Source organism: Phyllopteryx taeniolatus, chromosome 2, assembly GCF_024500385.1.
Source record: "Phyllopteryx taeniolatus isolate TA_2022b chromosome 2, UOR_Ptae_1.2, whole genome shotgun sequence".
Lineage (NCBI taxonomy): Eukaryota > Metazoa > Chordata > Actinopteri > Syngnathiformes > Syngnathidae > Phyllopteryx > Phyllopteryx taeniolatus.
The window spans coordinates 12,408,064-12,431,739 of NC_084503.1; the positions used below are offsets into that span (position 1 = coordinate 12,408,064).

Below are 23,676 nucleotides of genomic sequence, written 5' to 3' on the forward strand. Positions count from 1 at the left end.
CATTGTTGTAGATAATGTAATGACTTACTCTTCTCATCCTGTTTACAATTAGTGCTTTGTCTTTTGTCTTTGTTTCCCTCTCCCCTCTAGAAACGTTGTTTTGTTCGACTGAGCGACCCTGATTCTCAATAAACTTCAATTATAAAACTAAGAAACCACAGCGGAAGCTTAAAAACTCCAGTGACACAGTAAAACTGTTCGGCCATAAAAGGGATAGAGATGCTCCATTCTGCTTGACCTAACAGCCGAACAGGACAAAAAATAAATAAATAGATAAAATAATAATAATTAAAAAAGCCTCGTTTGTCAGCGTGCACATTTTTCAACGGTGACTGTCAGGGGAAGAGCATATCAATACAACTTGTCTTTCAGGGCCCAGTTTCTTTCGAAAGCTCCCTTCTGTCATGGGTGTGTGTTATGGTTGTTGTCTTCTCCCTGTCTCGTGCACACCTGCTCCTGAGAGCATCTTCCCCACCTGTGCCTCGTTTACCCTAATTACCCCTTGCATTTAACCTTGTGTCTCATTCTTTCTGGTCGCCAGTCCGTTGTACCTTGTTTCCACGTCACCGACTCATAGTAAGCCTAGACCCTGTTCTGATTATTGACCTTACCTTTTTGCCTCACTTTATTTGGATGCGGTTGCCTTTGCGGATTCCCTGCCTTGTGTACCGACCTCTGCCCGTTTATTAAACCTCTCTTTTTGAAACTGTCCATTTGAATTAGACTCGTGCATTTTGTGTCCTATCCTTTGTTCCGTTCATGACACCTTCCTTCTTGTAAACATTTCTGTTTGTTTGTGTGCACTGTGAATGTACAGTAGTTGGGTGACCAAGGGCATGGAGTAATTCTGAGTGAATGACTACAGCTGTGCACCAGAGACTAATGGGTGGTCTGTGTTCTGCATGGCTTTGATTATGAAACAATTTGTTTCCTAACATCCTGCCATATTTCAAACAACTCTCTGCATCTATTTGCCCACTTGCAGATGTCCAAATGACTTCTCTGTCCTGATTCTATGTATACAATATACTGTATCTCTGACAACAAAATTATAGGCGCATATGTTCGTATCCACACGCTGTGATTGATTTGTTTAATTGTTTTTATCACCCAAGGCAGAGTTGGCTAATGTTGTGCTGTGGGACACTAAAAAGCATTTAGATCATTTCGTTTATGCTGACATTTTGTTTTTCTCATGCTTTGCGTCATTGAGGCTGCTTACACAATGCTGTTTTCAATGAGAAGAAAATTAGTTTGACTGTAGACTAAAACTGTTTTTTCCAACCTTTATTGAGCTAAGGTTCATATTTGACGGAAAAAAAAAAAATCTCACAGCACACTCAGACAAAAATATCAACCGTAGATACACAAGTTAATGTACAGTACCTTCTGCCAATTTTAGAGATTATCTAATTGTTCTGCCTATATGTTGATGGCATAGTGCAACAAAGACATAATTTGGAGTAAATTATTATTTTTTATAAATTGTATTTTTTTTTTTTTATACTTTTTATTTTGGCCACTCCAACTACTACGCAATGGGGGACTGCCGCCAAATATTGCACCACTGCCATTACAGCAGAAAAACAAAAACATTTTGATATTACTATAGGTAATACATGGCCGTAATGTATCTCCCACCCTCCATTTTGGAGTGTTCCAGTCATTTTGCCACCAGGATCTGTGCTAGGAGATAATGACTGATTGTGTGTGGTGAGAGCAGGTCAAAGCCACAAGGGTAACGTTCGCTCCACATCTGTCATCTTCCTTCCCGTATGAACTATTTACACGCACGCACACAGACACACATCATTCGATCCTACCAAAAAAAATAAAAAATGTTTTCAGGCTGAGATCATTGCATTGCTAAAATTATGCTTATAACTATTTCATTTTATAATTTATTTATCATATATATTTATCAGGTGGCACAGTGACCGAGTGGTTAGCACAGCTGCCTCACAGTTCTGAGGACACTAGTTCAAACCCGGCCTCGCCTGTGTGGAATTTGCATGTTCTCCCTGTGCCTGCATGGGTTTTCTCCGGGCACTCCGGTGTCCTACCACATTCCAAAAACATGCGTGGTAAGTTAATTGACGACACTAAATAGCCCGTAGGTGTGAATGTGAGTGCGAATGATTGTTTGTTTCTATGTGCCATGTGATTGGCTGGCGACCAGTTCAGGGTATGCCCCGCCTCTCTCCTGAAGATAGCTGGTATAGGCTCCAGCACGCCTGCGACCCGTGTGAGGCTAAGCGGTATGGAAGATGAATGTATATGTATATTTATCGTTCTCTAGATTGAGCTGTCTGTCTGTTTCTTTGTGTCCCAGCATTCCCAATGTATGTGTTTCACCTTTCTGTGCTGCAGTTACCACACAGATCATTATTGCCACATTGGGAAAAGCAGCTCACCACCTCCCATGCAGCTTCCCCGAGGGGCATTACCCTGAGCAAAGCAGAGGCTTTGTAATCTGAGCCCAGCAGGTATGTCGACTGCACTGACATCAAGTGTTGTGGCTGTGTGTGTATGTGCTTGTGTGCATGCTGCATAGCAACCAGGAAGAAAATGAGGAAAGACAATGCTTTCCATGGATCTTCCACATGCTTAGACGCTTGTTCTCATATGACAAGCAAGGGAAGCAGGGCCACCACCAAAGGGGTAAAAAAGGATTACAAAAAACTCACAGGTCTCAAAGCTAATCTGGTCACAATTCTTTAATCATGTTAACTGCCTTGTGGGTCCCGTGGTCAGACACTTTACAGTTAACAGTTCTGATTTATTTTTGTCCAACACCCTTTTTTTCAAATAAAACAAGCAAAAAAACTGGATTGTTTTAGCTGTTCATCTATACGACTACAGCATTCTGGAGACAAAAAGAAAATGTGCCCATTATGCAAATGACAGAGTGTCTTCAGTTGTTTGCAGCTCCGTGAGAAAAGGCATATTTTTAAGTTGTCAGTTCTACATGGAATTTAAAAAAATGTCAAAACAAGAACCGTTTTTACTAAATTGTTGTCCTGTGAACATACCCACTGGGTGAAGGCAGTGAGAGGCAGGGTCCACTTTGAACTGATCACGAGTCAAGTACAGGGCAGATTTATTTTTCATATACATCCATCACATTTAGATTTAGAATCAGTACATAGTGCACTCTTTATTTATGATTCACTCAAATTCAGTCACAGGCTTGCCCACTGTGACCAATAGGTAGATGATGAGAAACAAACTTAAGCATTGTATTTATGACACTCCATTAACATTTTGAGAATTGAAACACAAACGTTCCATTGTTATTAATAGAATAATCTTCATATGTTACTACTTGTGACTTACAATGAGTTGTGTTTTACGTGTTCACTCCCGTCAACTGAATTGTTGCAAAAGTGCAAGAAATTAGCATATTTCCAGATTTTTTGTGGAACACTGAGAATTCCTGTTCACCATTTCCTATGTCTCACACCGAATCTTTGGCCAGCAAGTAAGTCATTGGAACATATCAGCATTCTGTGACACTCCACAGGTTGCCCTCATTATGACAGCAGGGAGGCATGTGAACAGAAAAATATAATGTTGCAACAATTCTGTCCGAATTCAGGAATATGTATGCAGTCACATGTGTGATGGCTGGTGTTAGCATGTTGCTGCAGCGAGCAAGCAGCCAATCATGAGCCAATCCTGGTTTTTAGCTTTACAGCATGAACACAAACAGACAATGCTTTTCACAGGCAAGTGAAGGAAAAGGGACACTTTCAATGTGCTTGACCTTAACAGTCTTTATCACTTTGATGCAGACACAACCCTCTTTTCTGGTACCTATATTTCTGATGTGGATGTGTCAGTCGCATCATTGATGAAAGTCAGGTAATCCATATGACGTGAAGATTATTGGATCAGTGCACCTGGCCTCTTCCCATGAATAAAAAGTCTGTGATAATCCCTAATGGATGCAATTCTTCAGGCTAAAGCAAGGACAGGAAGCCCTGCAGCTGCCTCCCATTTTGAGCTGGAGCTGCACCCTCTTTTCCAAAATATTGTCCTTTTTGGAGGGGCTAGGGTTGGAAAGTAGGAGAAGATGGAGGTTGAGTGGCTTCCAGTGAGTCCTACAGCGTAATTTAAAACAGATTTAGGTGAGCTGTCTTCAAGGTCTCGCCAAATAGAGCTTCATGAAAAAGTAAAGGCCAGCAGCATGGACCTGGGAAAGGAAGTCATTTTGACAAATTTGCCATAAATACTGCAGTAACTCGTGAAATATAACAGGCCTCCCAGTGCCTCATTAAGTTGCTTTAGCCGTTGAAGGCATGCAGGAAAACTGCACACAGTGCTGATGAATTGTACAAGGTATAAAACAATAATGAGGGACATTGGTTGAGTGTTTGTTTTACCACTTGACTCAGTTGAAATAAATAGTGCTCATTAGTGTTCCACCTACAGTATGTAATTTAAAGGTTTGTGAGTCCACTCTATCAAGTTACACCGCAATTGTCAAGTGCTGTGTTTTACAACCACCAGGATGCAGTACACCCCCTTTGGCTTCTGTACAATGGGCCTCTCTGTGGGATGGAGCATAGTTCACTGTGCGCCTCAGCCATAGTGACATGTTGTGCAATGCTTATATCAAGTTAAGGCTCTCTAGCAGCACAAACATGGCACTATGGGTGTGTGTTGTTTTTGGAAAAATTGGAAAGCTGAGCAGGGTCAAGGCTGCCGCCTTGCGCCTCATCAGTCAGCCCAACAGTCCAGATGAGAGATTGTTTCAGTTGGGCCCTTTGCCTTGCCTGGACTTACATGCAGATGGCCAGCCAGATGAGTGACAGATTGTTTCTTAGTTTAAATCAGAATCCGAATCCTATTTATTTGCCAAGTATGTCAAAAACACACAAGAAATTTGTCCTCGGTAGTTGGAGCCGCTCTAGTACGACAATAGACAGCCATTTTAACAAAAAAATAATAATTACACAATACGGGGAGAGTCACTGAGCAATAAAAGGATACCGGTAATGTGGTAATGCTGATAGAATTACAGTTGTGCAAATAATGCAGAGTCCTCTAGCAATTTAATGGCAAGAGGGAAGAAGAAGAAGAAACAATTCCTATTTTCACTTTAAAATTCAAGTCATTTGGCATGATATTCATGATGGCTTTGTATGAAAAATACGGTTGCTGTGACTCATTAATTCTGAGTGCAATGCAGAATGATCTGGTTTATTTCATCAGTAGTGTGTGCTATCTTTCTCCAGATGGCCTTTCAGCCCACATACAAAGTGGTTTCACCTGCATCGTAATCAGAAGTCAGTCCTTGGGTACCCAGTCACTGAAAACAAGCTGACATATAGCTGGTGTGTGTTTTTCTTTCTCAAAATAGTCCCATAAGGCATTTATTTGACAGTTTTCTTCCACTCACAATTGACAAAACATCTTGTTTGCTCGCCATGTACAGCATATTCCACTTCTTATATTTTCGTTAGGGTGTGTAAATTGAAACACCAAGAGACATCCCAGAGAGTCTACTTTCTTTTGGCAGAGAACTGCCCCCTCGCACAGTGAATATTCTCTAACTTTTATATTCGATGTGCTTTGACACCGTTCTGCTGTGCACAGGCAAATTTGAGATTAGTAAGAAATAGGCAATTATTGCAAAATATTAAAACTTTACCAGCTCTAAGAATAATCACTTAAGAATGTAATTTAAAAAATGTCTTCATTGAAGCTCCCCAATTTTTTGACTCGTTAGAGATAAATTGATGTTATGCAATTTAAATGAAAGAATGACACTAGTTCCAATAAAGTGACAGAAAGCAGGAAAAATGGTTTTTGCAAAAACAAACAAGTACACACAAAATGTGTGACTAGATGGTGTAGCACCAACAGGTCAAAAATGCTAACAATAGTTAGTCAATAAATAAATAGTCAATACAATTATTTCCCATTATTCATGTTTGAATACCGAATCCTAGATGTTTTTTTTTCTTCTTCTGTTTGGTTCTTGGATCAAACAGAAAGGAGCATCTGTATCTCTTTTATGCCGGAAGAGTTTTACTGTGAGACTGGAGTTTTTAAGATGCCACTGTGGTTATTTGTATTCTGATTGGTTTTGATAGAACATTTCAGTCGACCAGGACAATGTTTTAAAGGGGAGTGACAGAAAACAAACAAAGAGGAGAGACAGTGAAAAGTTAAATAATATAGGAAGAGAAGACAACAAAAAACAGGACATTAGCTGTAATAAAGATGAGGAAAGTAAATCATTATACAGTATGCCTAGGACAATGACACATTAGATTCGAGTGTTGTATGCGGCAGTAGTGCAACACCCTGTGAACAAAGGACAGGACGATATATGACAGGACTGGACAGGACAAGGGCAGGAGGGGAAGTAGGCCTGATAGAGGTAGTGGGCTCGGCTGTACAACTGAAGTGTGGTGGGAGTGGCTATGTAAATTCTAAACATCTTTAGAAATAGAGTGCACGTGGAGGGATACCCAGGAAGTTCGCATAGTTATGAGTTATTTATCGCAATAAGTGAGTGGCCCCACACCAAGCGAATAAGTCCCAGAGGTGAGTATCTGCAGCCACATGCTAGTGGTTTGAATAGTCTTGGATGCGCAATAACCTTCGGAGGCAACCTGTAATTGCTGTGCCTGCACCGCAGGGGCTGAGGACCCCACCCACCCAGCCCAGAATGGGGGGGGGGGGGGGGTTGTCAGGCCCAGGAGCCCATCCGAGAGCACCCCAGTGGACAGGACACCAACACCGAGGGAGTCGGGATGGTCCGCCGGCCCCACCGAGGCGCCCCAAAACCAGCCACCCGGAGGAGGCTGCAGGGGCCCAAAGCCAACCACGATCGGGCCCACGCTGTCAGGTGTGGGAAGTAGCTGAACCCAAGAGCAGGCGGAGGGTGATGTAAAATGATGAACAGTTTATTGACCAAAGGTTATGGGAGTGGTCCTGGATGTGTTGACAGGCGATGGTGTGGACAGGTGGCAGGCAGTGGACAGAACGGGGCTAGCAGGAACGACGAGGGTCAGGAACACTGGGAACAAGGAGACACAAGAGTTAACAGGGGAACTCTGAGTTGAGTAGCTTACATGAGTACGGTGGGCCGTGGTATCTCTAGGAGAGGCTGCAATACTTTGGCGAGGATTTCCGGGAACAGGCGGGCTTAAATGTAGGTGGTGATGAGGGTTGATTGGAGACAAGTGTGTGGCTTGAGGAGAAGCTGAAACGGAGAGGGGAGGGGAGAGAGAGGATGAGAGGGCGCCATCCAGGCTCCAAAACGGTACTGCTGGCCAGTACATGACACGCGCCCCACCATCACCACTCACCCCCAGGAGAGCAAGACCCCCGCACCAATGTAGCCAGGTAGGGTAGGGAAGCGCAACAGGGGGACGATAAGGCTAGGCTCATGGCGGTGATCCTGGGGCCGGTCCCTCTGGCTGGATGGCTGCTCGGTGTGGGGGCTCCCCTCTCATGCCCCGTGGCTCCTCTCCTGGGAGCACCCACACCGAGCAGCCATCCAGCCAGAGGGACCGGCCCCAGGATCACCGCCATGAGCCTAGTGGAAACCCACCTTCCTCCCTGTTACTATGACTGGCAGTCATTGGCCCTATCCCATGTATAAGTGGCCCATGAGTGGTGTGTTGCATTAAAATCTGGAGTGAGGATGGGTGGGGGGTGTTAGGGCTGCTGGGCACTGCTACCCCACAGCAAAACCCCACTGACCCAAATCCCACCGCGCCCCAGAAATCAGTGTATGTCGTGTATTTTTAAAAAACACGGATGGGTGTGTGTGTAATGCATTAAAAGACCTTGGGGGCAGGCGGGGCGGAGGAGCAAATCATCTAGACCGGGAACCAGCACTGACGTACTGAATCCCGGTCAGACGCCCACAGCCCCCTGACCCCGCACCAGCCCTCCAAGAAACCCTGAGTATGTGTGTGTTCCCGGATGTGATTAATGAAAATATATTGACTGTGAGTGTGTGTGCTAAGTGAGTGATTAAGAGGCATGGCTACTGAATGCCGGGCCCATCCGTCGCGACAACCACATGGAGAGAGGACCGTCACACTCAGCCCTGCAATACCGCCCCTTGGGTCATCTTACTCAGAAATATTTGTGCAGGTTATTTTATCTACAAAACCAAATTGTTGTTGTCTATTCACAATGTTAATTTGGTATTTGATAATTTAACAAAAAGCTTGAATTTAATAGAGGAGAATGATAACCACAACTGCAACTACAATAGATCTGTTTTGTACAAACTGTTCACTTATGTGAAGTGCCCCTCTGTGTGAGGGCAAATGTGTTTGTCAGAGTTGACCGACCCCCCCCCCCCCCCCCCCCACACACACACACACACAAAAGCACGCTCACTTCCACCCCTCAGCTTTTTAGGGTGTCCAACACCCATTTGACCCACAAGTCTGTGATTCATCCATATGTTCGTACTTGATTTTGTTCATACCCAGCAAAATTCTTAACATTCTCAGACCATATATATGCACAATAATGATTTGGGAAAAAAAACGTCAAACACATCTTTTACCCAAGATGCACAACGTATTGATACTACAGTCATTCATAGAAACAATAATAATTTTAATTATAATAAAAATGAATTTGCTAATGACTTGACCGATGTGCTAAATAACAGTGAAAAGGACACTTCATCACTTTTACCCCCGTTCCTTTTAAGTGCTTCTAAGTGCTGTATGTATGTATGTGTGTATCCGCTGCTGTCTGTGTGTTGGCACTTGTGACGCAATAAGCAGATTGAGTGAGTTCATGCTGTGATTGCGTATCCGGAAAAGCCATCTAACCGCTTGCATTCATCCAAGGCTTCTGACTTTTCATATCGATCAAGTACACATGCACGCTACAAATTTTTTTCCCGAAATTTATAGTTGACAAAAAACTGTCTGGGTATTTTGTGGCGACCAATAATTTTTAGGAGGGGGGGGGGGGGTAGGACAATAAACTTTCGCCATAAACACATATTGCCAAATATTTTTTTGGGGGGGTTAACAAGGTTTTAGGCCTTCGCCTAGATTTGCGTTCATATTGAATATAGGATGTATTACTTTGTTTTTGATAAATGATAATAGTTATAATGTATTAGGCCCGCATTTTAAAGCGAGGAAGACCACCCGCAGTGGGGATACAAGCAACATGATGAGCATTTTGAACGAAACATCTTTTTCTGTGTTTTATAGGGAATAACAAAATAAAGAAAACCTTTTTAAATTAAATGTGTAGTACAGTACTTCCTGGATCACGCTACATTAATTTGGTAGCAGAGGATGGTTGATTCCCACGGCCTAGTTACAATGAATAATTGAAGTATGACCATGGAGGAAACAAAAGACGAGATAAGCAGAACATTGCTGACGCTGGAAAAGACAGACCTAATCGTCCTATGTGAACGCGCCTGTCAAGCGGTTTGCCAGCAGAGCGAGACACGACTTCATCAAGTTGGCTGAGAAAACGTTGGATGAAACTGAGGACGAAGAAGAGTTTGCGGAGTCACGCCAGCAGTATTTGAAGCAGGTACTGTCCTACCTGGCCGCCCTGAAGGAAAGAGGATGAGATTAAAACTCCAGAAACAACTGAGTTAGAGAATTTGATAATTCAGTACAAGAAATTGCAGCAGCAGATGGAAGGAGAAATTTAGGAGCTTGAAGAAAAGATGAAGCGGAAAACACAAGGACCAGGAGGGGGCGCCTTGCCCATCGTTGTGACTACAAAGGAATCAGTGAGGTTGCAAACTTAGAACAGGAAAGACAGCAAAAGCTAAGAAAGACAGTCACAAATAAAGCCCCCAAGAGCCGGTGACGTGGAGGCTGAGATGGTTACACCTGATGCCGCAGTTACCAGAGTTCACACAGTTGCTGACCGTAAAGCAGGGGGCAACAATAAGAAAAGCCAGGGACCCAACACAGATCTAGACCCAATAGAACTCCTCAACACTGAGGTCCAAGCAATGAAAAAGTTAATGTTAGAGAGAGCTGAGACCACAAAAAAACAAACCAACAGAGAGACTCACACTCACACTCAGTCTTAGTCAGCCTAAGGATTGTAGAGAGTGTGGGGAACCCGAGATTGGGGACTCATGTTGACACTGCTTCAAGTATGGACAAGAGGGGTACCTTTCCCGACTGGGTCGGCCGACCAGAGAGCAGCAGGGAAACGAGACTGGGCTCCCAAGCCGGGACTCTCGGTAGCCCAGAACTCCTCCAGTCCCAACATGCAGCAATCTGTCCTTCCTCACACTTCGTCTCAAATTGTCTCAGTTAACTACCACCACTGCGAAAACCAAGACTCATCAAGTTGATTGCCAAAAGACACACTGTCCATTCTACGCTGGATATAGTCCCAGTCGTGGCCTTGTGGGACACCGGAGCTCAATGATGAATGGAGAATACTGTGCTTTCCGCACAGCACAGTGAAACCTCTAAGTGAACTGTTGAGCTCGGACAGTCTCCTGGGAGTGGCAGCCAATCAGACTGAGATCCCCTTCATAGGCTGGGTGGAGGTAGAATTCAGACTAGGGAAGGACTACACCATAATGAAGCCACTCCTTGCACCTGTGTTAGTATCCAGTGACACATGTAGCAGAAGAGCCCATAATTGGCTATAATGTGATAGAAGAAATAACAGTCAAGACAGCACAAGCATTGCTTCAGTTAATTTATGCCCTTGTTAAAGATGAAGTGGTAGGAATTGTACACACAGGGAAAAGAAGACTCGCTCTTGCTGCTGGACAGGTCACCACAGTGTATGTTCACGCCAACACTGGGACCCAGTATCATGGGCAAGACCTGCTTCTGGTCTCTAGCACAGAACCGACAGTGCCAGAGGTTGTAGTGATAAAGGAGGGTCTTGTAACTTCCCCCAGTAGAAGGTTAGGTTATTTGGCCATTCCCAACTCCAACATCAACACACACATTGTAACCCTCAATCAACGCTCCATTCTAGGTCACCTGCAGACAGTAAAAACTTCTTATGCAGGCAGCACAGAACAGATCAATGGAGAGGGAGCAGGGCCACGACCCAAGACAGTATCCGCAAGCGACGACAAAAAAAACCCCAGAAGCCATCCTTGTGGGACCCTCGAGTCGACCTCAGTCACCTTAATGATGAGCAATGGTGGATCACTAAACAATTGCTGAGAGAGGAATGTCACGCGTTCGCGTTTGACATTGGCTCAATCCCCTCCCTGAAACCCCACATCACACTGCACGACTTGACTCCTGTTAAGAAGACGTCCCAAAACCACTCCATCAGGAAGTCAAAAAGTATATTCAGGACTTGAATAATAGCTGGATTACTCCTTCACGCTCTCTGTATGCATCACAAGTAGTGTGCATGCGAAGATGGGACCCTAAGACTGTGTAAACAAAAAGTCAATCCTCGCTCAAAACCCCATACCAAGATATGCTTGACTCTCTCACCGGCAGCTCCTGGTTCTCCGTACTGGACCAGGAAAGCCCTATTATTAGGAGTTCCAGGATGAGGAAAGTCAGCCTCTGAAAAGCTTTCATAAGCCCCTGGGGCCTGTACCAGTGGATCCACATCCCATTCGGGTTGAGTGCAGCTCCTGCAGAGTTCCAGAGGAACATTGAAGACTGGGTGGTTTGAGAGATGTCAGCCGCATTTGGACGATAATTTCTTCCATAGCTCAAGCTTTGAGAATCACATCGAGCACATGAGAACCGTGTTAAAGAGGTACCACGAGCATGGGGTGAAATTCAGCCCCAACAAGTGTGAGGTGAAGAAGGTGAGATTCCTGGGAAGGTTGGTGTCTGCAGAAGGCTACACCATGGACCCAGCTGAAGTGGGTACCCCCCTACCCACCATTGAGGACTTGCACGCTGCCAGAACTAAGACAAGGGCGTGCAAAATCCTCTCTGACCCTCCGCACCCCGGTCACCAGCTCTTCCAGCTCCTTCCCTCAGGTAGGCGCTACCGATCAATGCTAACTAGAACTAGTAGACATTCCAACAGCTTCTTCCCTCTTGCAATCAACTTCTTAAACACCTAACCTATAATTCCATTACAACAAGCTGGCAATTTTTTTTGACTTGAGTTCATTGTCACATTTCTGTGGGGCCAATTATGTGTTACTCGTGCACTCACTGTAGTTGTCTCTCCATGCTGCACTATTTGCATATACTGGCCACTCATGCCAGCGTAGCATCTGCTCCATTGCACACTGTTTGAGGAGTATCTGTATTTGCACAACCAACATTGTCCCAGATTATCGCACTACTCGTCACTTTAAACCACATACACTCTTTGAAGTCTCAGCGCCCCTTGCACAATGGTCATTGCACCGGTCTATTGCAATATTAGTCATTCGAACTGCTCTAAGTGCTAGAGGACTCTGCATCTTTTTGCACAATTGTTTTTTGTCAATGTCTCTGTCTCCAAAGTGTTCTGTAAATTGACTGTCTGTTGTACTAGAGCGGCTACAACTACCGGAGACAAATTCCTTGTGTGTTTTGGACATACTTGGCAAATAAAGATGATTCTGATTCTGAGGAAGAAAGGTAACCTCCCACCTAATACTGCTATACAGTGAACGGAGAGACACCAACAGACACTGAACTCTTTAATAGACAAGCTGACGGAGCATGCAAATATGACACAACCTTTTGTCCTCCAAAAATCCAAAAGGGATTGGGATCAGAGACAGAACAGCAAGATGGTAGTCATAGGCTATGGCTCCAGAACTCTAATGCCACCTGAAAAAACTACCAAAAGTGCTCAGGCAAATTAGAGTTTTGGGCACTAAAATGGGCAATATGTGAACGATTTTGCGACTATCTGTACCATGCCCCACACTTTGTAGTTCATACAGATAACAATCCCTTGACTTACATCCTCTCGACAGCTAAACTAAATGACACAGGTCATAGGTGGGCGGATGAACTCTGAGTTTGACTTTTCCATTAAGTACAACTCTGGGAAGAGTCATGCAGATGCAGACGGCCTATCCCGTATGCCCTTAGACATCAATGAGTTCATGAGACAATGTACAGAGGATGTGGGTCAGGAAGTGTTCAATGCAGCAATGCAGGAAGTGAGTTTGCAGAGAGACGCTCCACCAGTCTGGGTAGCAGCTGTTCCAATAGAGAGATTAGATTTAGTAAGAGATGCAAGTGCACCATCCCTAGCCAAGCCACTGACACCAGAAGAAATAAGAGACAGTGGGGAAAGATACCCTGTTGATTCTGATTCTGATTCTGATTGTAGGCCACGTTCTAAAACGAGCACCCATCCAGAGAGCTCTTAAAGCAGAACCAATGGACGTCAACTTATTGATGACACAATGGACAAAGTTGCATGTTAATGATGATGGACTTCTCTACAGGAAAGCAGGAGAGAAGTGGCAGTTAGTTCTTAGTTTAGGAGCACCATCAAAAAGTTTTCAATGAGCTTCACAGGGAAATGGGACTCAGCTTCGAGAGGACGTTGAACATCATTCAAGACAGATTCTACTTGGCCCGTATGTACTCCGACACAGAACACCTTGTCACCAAAGAGTGTGAGTGTCTTAAAGAAAGGCAAACCCACAGAGCAACCAGAGCTCCCATGACAACCATTGTCACAACACGCCCGTTTGCGAAGGTATCTATTGACTTTTCATATTTAGAGGCATGCAGATAAGGGTTTCAGTACATCTTAATTGTGATTGATTGTTACACTGGTTTTGCTCAAGCTTATTCCAGAAAAAGTCTTCCAAAACTGTTGTTGACAAATTACTTTGAACTGCGCTTTGTATTCCGAAAGAGAATTCATCACAGTATGGGGAGAGTGTTTGAAAATCAGTTAATGATTTAAAATGACAGAAAAGCTATGATGTGCAAGGGTCTCATACAACATTTTACCACCCCCAAAGCAATGGTAAATGTGAGCATTTTAATATAACGATTTTATCAATGCTCTGCATACTCACAAGGGAACAAAAAGTTGACTGGAAGATGTCATTGGCAAAAATGGTGCATGCGTACAACTCCACTCGTAGTTGGGTCACAGGGTTCGCCCCCTACAACCTGCTTTATGGAAGGTCCCCACGTTTGGCAGTGGACCTGCTTTTCAACCTGAAGCCGAATGACAGAAAAGAGACTTACACTGAATATGTACAGAACTGGCAAAACGGAATACAACAAGCCTATGAGATTGCATCCAAAACAGGGGCTTGAGAAGCTCTCCAAGGCGAGAGAGGCTAACACGATAGAATACATGGAGCTGATTTGTAACCTGGTGTATGAGTGCTTGTGCGCAACCTGTTGGAGAGGGATGGACCAGGTAAACTCCTGTCATACTGGTAGAGTAAAGTGCATGTGGTAGTGAAAAGAAGGAGCAGTGACAGTCCGGTGTATGAAGTACCACCTGAGGGAGGAGGTAATAGTTGTTTGCACAGGAACCTCTTACTTCCATGTGACAGCCTGCCCTTGAAGAAGCCAGAACTAGCCCCTGAAAAAAAGAGGAGGACAATACAATGACAAAACAACACCAAAATATTAGACAAATGGAAGACTAAGACAGCAAAAGTAATGACGAAGTTGAGCTGATGTGTCGACTCCCACACGTGCCAGTGGATGTACAGTTTCCTGACGGGCAGGACACAGCAGGTGAGGCTAGGGGACACCACCTCATCTACACGCACCACCAGCACCAGGGCGCCCCAAGGTTGTGTCCTCTCACCGCTGCTCTTCTCTCTCTACACGAACGACTGCACCTCAATGCACATCAAAGACCGTGACGAGTCTGCATATCGGCAGGAAGTGGAGGGGCTGGAGCTGTGGTGCAGCCAACACAACCTGGAGCTGAACACGCTCAAGACTGTAGAGATGATCGTGGACTTCAGGAGGAATCCTTCGCCACAGCTGCCTCTCACGCTGTCCGACTGCCCTATGTCAACTGTCGAGACCTTCAAGTTCCTGGGAATTACAGTCTTTCAGTAGCGGAAGTGGGAGCTCAACATCAACTCTATCTTCAAAAAGGCCCAGCAGATGATGTACTTCCTGTGGCTTCTGAGGAAGCACGGCCTGCCACAAGAGCTGTTGAGGCAGTTCTACACAGCAGTGATCAAATCAGTCCAGTGTTCTTCAATCATAGTCTGGTTTGGTGCTGCTACAAAAAGGACAAACTCCGACTGCAACGGACAATCAAAACTGCTGAAAAGATTGTCGGTACCCCTCTAGCCACCCTAGAGGACCCACGCTGTCAGAACTAAGACAAGAGCATGCAAAAGCCTCTTGGACCCTCCAAATCCTGGTCACCACCTCTTCCAGCTCCTTCTCTCAGATAGGCACTACCGAACAATGCAAACTAAAACAAGTAGACATTCCAACAGCTTCTTCCCTCTTGCCATTAACTTCTTAAACAGTTTACTTACAATTCCATTGCAACATTCTGCCAATTTTTTTGTCTTGCGTTTGTTGTCACATTTCTGTCGGGCCAATTATACATTACTCGTGCACTCGCTGTAGTAGTTTCGCCACACTGCACTATTTGCATATCTGTTGTTGACCAATACTGGCCACTCATGTGCCTGAGTAGCATCTGTAACATTTGCACAATCGCCATTGTCCCAGATTATCGCACTACTAGTCACTTTAAACTGCATACATTTCTTGAAGTCTCGGCGCCCTTTCCACAATGGTCATTGCACCGGACTATTGTTCTATTAGTTATTTCTAACTGCTCTAATTGCTTGAGGACTCTGCATCTTTTTGCAAAATTGTCAAAAAATTGTACCGGCATTACCACATTACTTGCAACCTCTTATTGCTCAGTGACTGTTTTTGTTTTGTTTGTTTTTTAATCTCTTTGTGGCCGGCACGGTGACCAACTGGTTAGCACATCTGCCTCACAGTTCTGGAGACCGGGGTTCAAATCCCGGCCTTGCCTGTGTGGAGTTTGCATGTTCTCCCCGTGCCTGGGTGGGTTTTCTCTGAGCACTCAGTTTTCCTCCCACATCCTAAAAACATGCGTGGTAGGTTGATTGAAGATTCTAAATTGTCCATAGGTGTGAATGTGAGTGCGAATGGTTGTTTGTTTCCATGTACCCTGTGATTGGCTGGCGACTGGTTCAGGGTCCCTGCGACCCTAGTGAGGATAAGCGGTACAGATAATGGATGAATGGATGTATTCAATCAACTTAACGTGCATATAAAGAAACTCAAAAGACTGCACCCAAAACAATACAAACCAAACATTGAAACTAAATATTAACATGTGACATTAAACAAAATCGTCAAAAAGCAACTGAAACATTTAACTGCAGACATTAACGCCAAATACTGGAACTATCACAGTAGCAATGACCGTAGAGTGCGAGGTACGAAGTTGCTAATGTTATGGTACATGTGAGAGTTGCGTTCATATTGAATATAGGATTTATTACTTTGTTTTTGATAATTGATAAGTTATACTGTATTAGACTAGCATTTTAAAGAGAGGAAAAGAACCCGCAATGCGGATACAGAGTGACAAGCGTTCTGAACAAAACGTCTTTTTATGTTTCATAGGAAATAACAGAAAGTAAAGAAAACCTATTCCAATTAAATGTGTTGCGGCAACAGTACTTCATGCACCACGCTACACTTACCTAGGCTATCAGGCAATTAAAATCAATAGAAGAGGAAACAATTTCAATCATCCTCCCAAATATCTAATCCCCATCATGTGGTAAATGTTAAATTGGCGCAAAGAAAGCACAGATTTGTGACAAATTATGTACTGTACAGTCCCCTTGAAACATATCGGAACAATGAGGCACAATTATTTTTGCTTTAGTGTAAAAATTTGGGTTTTATATCAAAAGATGAGTATGAAATGAAAGATCAACATTTCAACTTTTCTCCATGTTTTTACATCTGGATCTGATGCACACCTTAGAAGCTAGTCCTTACTTTTGTTTGAATCTATTCACTTTTCATTTGAGCAACGTAATTGAACATGATAGGTGTGTCCTATTTAATTGGTTTTTATTTTATTTTTATTTTTATTTTATTTTTAAAAGTTAATGGTTTATTTTTAAAAGTTAATGTCTACACTCAGTTTAAGATTAGAGTTTTACTTTATGTATTAATCATTTATGTAGCATTGGCCATAGCCAGTACAACCATTTGGAATGTCCCAAAGAAGAAAGAAAGCACTGGTGTACTACAGACGTCAGGTGGGGAGACCCAGGAAATAAGCAGCAGTTGAAACACTTTTAGTGAGTTCAGCAAAAGCAGTCCAGACGGCATTTGAAGATGCAAACAACTTATTAGCATGTAGAAGAAGGCCAGACAGGAATTTGCCAAAGAGCACAGAGACAAGCCTCAAAAATGTTTTATGGACTGATGAGCGAAAGATTAACCTGTACCAAAGTCATAGAAAGGCTAAATCTGCTCATGCTCCCAAACATTAAAGCTAATGTGTGACACTTAGGCCTGGTACACACGAGGTTAATCTGGCTGGTTTTGTCCCGAATTTGTCCCCATACTCTGCTCCTAAACGGGTCGGGGCAGACAATCTTAATTATTAAATGTTAAATATTATGACCAAAAATCTTTCAAGATTTGAAAAAGCATTACATGTGTACCAGGCCTTAGTCAAGGTAATGTCTATTTTTGGGCTTGCATGGCTCATCTAGGATGGGCTCACTAATCTTCATTGATGAAGAACATGAACTCTGAAGTCTACGGAAACATTTTTTAGCCAATTTAAAGAAAACCACATCCAAACTAATTGAGAGATTCAAGATCAAGCCGCTAGGTCATGACACCAAACATGGAGTACTACCAAACCAACATCAGGGGAAAGAAGTTTAATGTTTTAGACTGGCCGACTCAATTTCAAGAATTAAACCCTATAGAGCATGTAATTTAGCTACTGAAGAGGAAACTGAAGAGAGAAATAACACACTGTATCTGTATACATATATATTCTGTGTGTTGAGTCATTTCATAATTTTGACAGGATACAAATAAGGCTTCTAAAATGTGCAAGTTTGGGCAAATACATGTACTTCTCAGAATAATCCTAATAGATCTGTAGCATTTTGGTGTACATTTTACATCTTCCACCTCTAAGGCGAACTGACTCACTGTGAGGGTCAGTCTCCTGCTATTCCATCTCTGTGTGCTTTGATCATTTACTGTACTGTGCTGCATTGTACTGTACTGATGGGAATCATAACCATTGTTGATGGGCTGAACAGCTTCAAGCTGCTGAGTTTTGTTTTGATAGTTTTCTTTTTTAACTTTACACACACAACTGGGATTGAGTATCTCAGATGCTTCTATTTGCTATTTTGAGTGCAGACTTTATATGTCACCAAAGTGAACAGGATTCTTTGAAAAATGTGAGCACAAATCACGGCAACTTCCATGCACACATATCCACATGCCAAACATTTCATGCTAATGATTGCACTATGTTCGTGTTCAAAAGACTTCAGAAAATCATGCTTCTCAAAAGCCTCTGTAGTAATCCATATGATAATTACTTCTCTATAATCTGTATTAAGCAGGCAAAAATTTATTTCCTTTGTTGAATGACATTTATGACATTTGCTTCCACAATGCTTTTAGTAGAAGTTGGCAGTTGTAGACCAATTTTACTGGGGAGGCCAGGCTGGGGCCAGGGGTTTTGTCAGAGGGGGACAGTCTTAAACTTTAAAGGAACCTGTGTTTTAAAATCACCTACTAACTCTCGAGGTTCCAAGCGTGTTCGTTTTCATAAAAGAACTACGATTACGACATGTTAAAAGCCAACCAATTTATTCCTGACAGAGGAGTCTATACATACTTCGGAGCTCTGGGTCCACAGCTACCCCTATCTTAGCCTTAGCAGAGATAGTGTAGTCCGAACAAAACTATCTGTTCCTGACCCAGACTTCTACAATTTTTCAATTTGTTTGTCTATGGTAGTTAGTTGATCCTGAAGTTCTTATGAATGGGGTATCTCTGCGTTCAGATTTTCTTGTTCACTAAATGTTTCTGTTTATGGCAACTAGCTGTCTGTACCATTTTGATTGGGGCTTTCAGTTGTCTTGTGAACACAGCTACACATGCACACACCACTTGGCTATCTCCCTCTCTCCTACCCTTCGTCCCACCTGGCAAAGCTGTCAGAAGCATGGCTTAATGCCTTGGCATGCAGCTGTCATCTTCTTGGCTCAGTCTCCACTTTTGGAAGCGAATGGTACTCGGCCAAGTGGGCCTCCACTGATCATCACGGATGTCCTGTCGGGGGACACCTAGAGGGGGCTAGTGCTTGCCTTCCTGAAGGGAACCTGAAGTGCACATTCACTGGTTACCTCGATTACTCTGAGGCACATGATCAATGTACTGTGTTGTAACAGTTAAGTCTTCATTAGAAATATACTACGCTATTGTCTGTCTATTTTCTAAAGCGGTTGTCCACATTAGGATTGCGGGTGAGTTGGAGCCTATCCCAGCGGACGTTGGGCGAGAGGCAGGGTACACCGTGGACTGGTGGTCGCTTGTCAATCGCCAGTACTATACCATTGTCTATTTAAAATGGGTTCTCATGGAAAAACTGTGATTTGTTCCTTGTGATGTTCTTTGGGGTTGTTGTTTTGGCATTTGATTCTATTGATTGTTCAATTCCCTGTTATTAATATACCGAATGACAGGTTGGTTTTTTTTTCAGTTCGTGTTTTCTCATGAATTTTAAATATTTTGAAATGTTCAAGTTGTGGGCCTGTCATTTTGGCAATGGTTATTTGATCTATTAGCACTTTCAAGCCGCTTTGACAAAATTGCCAAACTTATGTCAGAGCTGAAAAAATGCAATTAATAGAAATGTAAAACCCTGCTACTGCTACATCTGAATTTTTGTTGAATCTTTAAAGGCTTAAAAGGTGGTATGAGTCGATTGATTTTATGTTTTTTTTTTTTTTTGCTCAAGAAAATGAAACTGTCAGTCATTTCCAATAATATCAATGCATTTTGGAGCAATTGGTAATTAACTTTATTAACATAATAACTAAAATTGTCAAAATGGACATTCCCCCCTCCCCCCACACCTATAAAGGGGCAGTATTTAGCCATGTTTTATACAATATATTTTTACTGTCAGCTGGAATCCCCCCCCACCTCCAAAATGACAACCTTTTAAGAAAAAAAAAAAGGACACTGCATATTGCAAGGCGGTTTGGATAAAGGAATGTACTATACTACAAAGTGGCAGTAGTAACTCATATTTTATATATCGGAGCTGTGGGGTGGAATCCCCTCACCTCGTAAATGACAACTTTTCAGGAAGAAAAAAAGAAGGCAGCTTGCTTCAGTTTCCAAACTCTGCTTTGTTGAAGTTGGTATTATACCTTTTATTGCTGTCATATATTGTTGGACTCTCACGTGAACAACAGCTAGCACCCCAAAATTATGTTCAATTGCTAATTTCAAATGCTAAAAATGTATTAGGGTGTCATCGATTAAAATGCTACAAACACGACAGGCAAGTGCCACATCCTTGCAAGCCTTAGTGGCTTAATGTCCCAAAACTGTCACCAATCATCACCAAAATGTATGGGGACACTCTACTCATGCCAGCTGCTACCTCCGAAAATATTACAAAGATCGGCCCGATATTTGGGATTTTATAGCTGTTACGCATGCTCCTTTTTCCTCAAATGATCGTCGATGGAGAGGAAAGCGCTTAGGTCCATAAAATAAAAATATTGGGCCAATCGTTCTGATAGTTTCAGAGGTGGAAGTGAGAATACGTGAAGATGTTCACATAAATTTCGGTGCCGATCAATCGCACATTTGGGATATTAAGCCACACAAAGGTTATGGTCAGGAGACCAATGTCATCCGACATTATGAAAGCCAACCAAAGTCCGCGTCTGTCCCACAATGCCACCTACTAGGGGGGGGGGGGGGGTAACGATTCATTCAGTATATCGATTTATATTCCTCTGATCCAACTGGATCCATCTGTGCTCAGCAAGTTAGCCTTCCGGACAAAAATATATCGATTTAAATCGTTTTAAAAGGTATTCTATCGATACTAGGAAATAACCTTTTGGATTTACACATGGCAGACTTTATATGGAGGTGTGTATGTGTTGTATTTCCAAGAAACATGCTTGTAATTCCTTTGGCTTTACTTTTCAGTTAGCACAACATTACTTTTTTCTTTCTCTTTTCTTCCTCGTATCCCATTCTACACCCCACATCTAGTCACTCCTTTCCGTAGTGCCCCTAGTGGTTGGACAAGACAAAGTGTGTGTGTGTGTGTTGCTTTTTAAGCACTTTTGTTATTTTTAAGACGTCGGTTTGTCTAGTGGATGGCAGATGAGAAGGTGGCGAGCGAGAAATTATCAATAAGGATGCGTGTGTGGCAGTAAGTACTGATGAAATACCTGTGGAGGTATGGAAGCATCTAGGATAGGTGGCTGTGGAGTTTTTGACCAGCTTGTTCAACAGAATTCTAGCAGGTGAGAAGATGCCTGAGGAATGGAGGAAAAGTGTGCCGGTGCCTATTTTTAAGAACAAAGGCGATGTGCAGAGCTATGGGAACTGTAGAGGAATAAAGTTGATGAGCCACACAATGAAGTTATGGGAAAGAGTACTGGAGACTTAAGACAGAAGTGAGTATTTGCGAGCAACAGTATGGTTTCATGCCTAGAAATAATACCATATATGCATTATTTGCCTTGAGAGTGTTGCTGGAGAAGTACAGAGAAGGTTAGAAGGAGATGCATTGTGTCTTTGTAGATCTAGAGAAAGCCTATGACAGAGTACCTTGAGATGAACTGTGGTACTGCATGTGGAAGTCTGGAGTGCCAGGGAAGTATGTTCAAATAGGACATGTATGAGTGCAGCAGAACAGCGGTTAGGTGTGACAGAGGAGTTTATGGTGGAGGTGGGACTGCATCAGGGGTCAGCCTTGAGCCCCTTCCTGTTTGCAGTGGTGATGGATACAGATGAGGTTAGACTGGAATCCTTGTGGACCATGTTGGTCGCAGATGACATTGTGATCTGCAGTGAAAGTAAGGAGCAGGTGGAGGTAGGCACTGGAAAGGAGAGCAATGAAGATTAGCCGAAGTAAGATGTGTGCATAAATGAGAGGGGTGGTGGGGGAGGAGTGAGGCTACAAGGAGAAGAGATAGCGAGGGTGGGGGACTTTAAATACTTAGGTTCAACAGTCCAGAACAATGGTGAGTGTGGTAAGGAAGTGAAGAAACGGGTCCAAGCAGGTTGGAATGGGTGGAGGAAGGTGTCAGATGTGTTATGTGACAGAAGAGTCTCTGCTAGGATGAAGGGCAAAGTTTATAAAACAGTGGTGAGGCCAGCCATGATGTATGCATTCCAGACAGTGGTATTGAAGAGACAACAGGAAGCAGAGCTGGCAGTGGTGAAAATGAAGATGTTGAGGTTCTCTCTAGGACCAGGTTGGATAGGAATAGAAATGAGCTCATCAGAGGGACAGCCAAGGTTAGATGTTTGGAGCCAAAGTTAGAGAGAGCAGACATCGATGGTTTTGTACATGTCCAGAGCAGAGATAGTGAATATGTTGGTACAAGGATGAAGCTGCCAGGCAAGAGAGCTAGAGGAAGACCAAAGAGAAGGTTGATAGATGTAGTGAGGGCAATTGATGTTAGAGAGGAAGATGCAGGAGATAGGCTTACATGGAAAAGGATGAACCGCTGTGGCGACCCCGAACGGGACAAGCCGAAAGGAAAAGAAGTAGGTGTGTGTGTGTGTATGACTCGCGGCACTCGCCGTGCACATCGAAGCCTTTCAACCTCGCTAGCTTAGTTTAGCTCGCTAACCGCTAACACAGAAGAGACATGTTTGTGATCAACACATCGTTCAGCAGACATAAAGTGTGAGTGTAAAGTGATGTGAATGTGATTGTGTGAAAATGTGTACAGTTAAAATGTTGAGTGTTGCTGAATGCATGACCAAGTGTGGCCGTCAAATAAATATTTGTAGCTTTTGAAAGAATGAAATTAGAGTATGAGGAGGGGGAACTCGGTCGAACAGAAGAGAACGAGCAACGACGTCAACCACTGGACCTTGTTTCCAAGGCTCACTATGTGCTACAAAGAGCACCTTTTTGATTGATTTAGCTCTCTTTGTATTATTAACACTCTTTGTAAAAAAATAAAATGTCCTTGTGAAAAACTCAGTGCTTCGTTTGTAGTCATTAGTATTTGATTGTTTAGAACAGGGATTCTCAAACGTTGGGACTCCTTACAGTGGTCAGTCAGCACTCAGCAAGCAGTGCAATTGTTAAAAACAAAATAAAACAAAAAATAGCAATTTGTGTGTGTGTGCGTGCGTGCAGTGGGGGTCCTAGCTTGAATGGTACCGTGTGCGAGACCACCTTTGGCTCTTAAATATTGTTTGTGACCATTATTTTCCCTACAAAAGTAAATTGTTGTGGTCTATTTAATAGCTTAGTTTGAATATTACAGAAGTAAGTGTCATTTTATAGCATTACTGTACTGTATGTTAACGCTATAATCCACGATTTCTGACACCCCAAACTGCTGGAATTCAACATTGCAACAAAGCCTAGGTCGCTTCGACGTAGGCTGTGCCGACAGTTCTCGTCCCCCCACCCCTCGCGGGTCAATACACACAGCGTAATAAAGCTGTTGAAACCCCCGAGGTAAAGAGAGAAAATAAATAAACT

At 43.2% G+C, this 23,676-nt stretch overlaps 1 long non-coding RNA gene across 1 annotated transcript in view; it reads left to right on the top strand.

Annotated features, from left to right (window-relative positions):
* Positions 1 to 537: 537 nt before the first annotated feature.
* Positions 538 to 23,676, top strand: part of LOC133471578 (uncharacterized) — a 39,976-nt gene continuing 16,837 nt past the window's right edge. Inside the window, exons 1-3 of the long non-coding RNA XR_009786259.1 lie at positions 538 to 576; positions 1,926 to 2,084; positions 2,371 to 2,486. This is a non-coding gene — a long non-coding RNA (uncharacterized LOC133471578). The remainder of the gene's footprint in view (positions 577 to 1,925; positions 2,085 to 2,370; positions 2,487 to 23,676) is intronic.